We start from the raw sequence: 1923 nt of genomic DNA, 5'->3' as shown, positions 1-1923 counted from the left end.
AGTCACTTTCAATTCCAAAACAAGTTACTTTCAATTCGAAAACAACTTCAAAATGCTATTACATAACAAATGTTCCAGCAACTAAAAAACTTCATAATGTTAACAAGTTGCTGCTCCCAGCAAATGCTATTCAAAATGCTATTACATAACAAATGCTATTACATTCCAAAACAACTTCACAAAATAGTCAAATTTCTACTTCATTCACTTCCTTGGTGCTTTCCCAGGTGGTTTCCATGGAGCACTACTGCTAACTCCCAACAGTCTTGGACCTTGCCTTGGAGTTGGATGCACAAAAGCAGATGGATTCAAAGAGGCAGATGCATATAGATTCACAGAGGCAAAAGCAGATAGATTCACAGAGGCAAAAGCATATGGATTCACATAGGTAGAAGCAGATAGATTCACAGAGGCAATTGCATGTGATGAGCTTTTCCAGATCTGCATTGAAAAAAATAAGTTTACCAATCATTGTAATGTACATGAAGTTGGTAAAAAAGAAATTGCAAAATTATGAACTGAAACTCACAGGAAGCTTTCTTCTTTGCACATTCATTTAAGAACCATATGCATTAGTTTGAGGACCCCTTGCATTCATTTCAAAAACAGATGCATTGGTTTGAGAACCAGAGCCTCTCTTTTTCTTTGAAGGTTACCCAGTTGTCCATTTTTTTATCAATATAAGTTCCAAGTGGAGGGTCTTGTGGATGATTCTTATAATTCCTCTTATTGTGGCCTTTTTGAAAACATCTAGTGCAAGTAACAGTCCATTTTCTTCTCAAATTTGCACATATGGCATCAACTGTCTTCTCCATCTCATGGTCTTTTTTTTTTCTGCTTCTCCTTGGTCTCCCTGGTTGTTTTCTAACAAGTGGAGGTGACAATGGTGTTTGGTTTGACCTTGGCCACATGTGAAAGCCTTTGACAGGATGAATTATTGGCTCATAAGCCTTTAAATAAGTGTCTTTGTGATAACATTGTGGCGACATAATCTTCTGGATGTCTTCTATACAGATATATAGCAGAAACAACATGAATGCAAGGGATACCATTAAGATCCCATCTCCTACAACTACATATTTTCTCAGCTATATTTACCACATGTTGATCATGTAAATACTCTCCTACTTGAAATTCATAAGGTCCAGCTTGAGTTGGCATACAAGTCCTACTTGAGATATATTTGATCTTCTCCAACTTCTTTTGAATTTTTGGGCAAATGACCCCCTCATGTTTTGACATTGTTTCCCTCTTCGTTTGAAACCTTTTCATAATGTTACACCTTATCATTTCTAGCATGGTTAATATGGGTTTATCTCGGGCAGTCAAAATATAGCTATTAAAGGTTTCACACAAGTTATTTAACAACATGTCACATTTAGGGGCAGTACTAAACCTATGTCTGGCCCACTTATCTAGATCTTTTGACATCAACCAATTATATGCAGCTCCATTCATATCTTTCAGCTTATTCATTTCGACCTCAAATTCATACCTATTTGATGCTCTAGCTGCACTCCATAATAGATCCTTTAGGCCCTTGCCCTTGAACTTGTCCTTGAAGTTCCCATACATGTGCCTAACACACCATCTATACTGGGCTTGAGGCACCACAATGTCAAATGCTCTGTCCAATTCCTATAATCACAAACAATCAGTTATTAAGCTGTAAAGAAACTGAAACAAAATGAAGCAAAATAAAAATTAACAAACAATGAAGTCACCTTTTGTTGATAAGATATAAATATCCAACCATGGTCACTTACAGGACCAAGATCATCAATCAACAACTCCAAAAACCAGCTCCAAGTCTCTTTTGTTTCCAACTCCACTGCAGCATATGCAATGGGATACATGTTATCATTTGCATCAACCCCCACTGCAGCTAACAATTGACCTATAAAAAAAAATTTGAAGTTAACA

The 1923-nt window shown here is 36.7% G+C and overlaps 1 pseudogene; it reads right to left on the bottom strand.

The window, feature by feature from the left end:
* Positions 1–204: 204 nt before the first annotated feature.
* LOC148292353 (uncharacterized) lies at positions 205–1476 on the bottom strand (annotated as a pseudogene).
* Positions 1477–1923: the final 447 nt, after the last annotated feature.

Source organism: Prunus avium, chromosome 8 (assembly GCF_965620075.1).
Source record: "Prunus avium chromosome 8, drPruAviu1.hap1.1, whole genome shotgun sequence".
Lineage (NCBI taxonomy): Eukaryota > Viridiplantae > Streptophyta > Magnoliopsida > Rosales > Rosaceae > Prunus > Prunus avium.
Note: the sequence above shows the minus strand (reverse complement) of the source record. Positions and strands in the feature narration are given on the sequence as shown.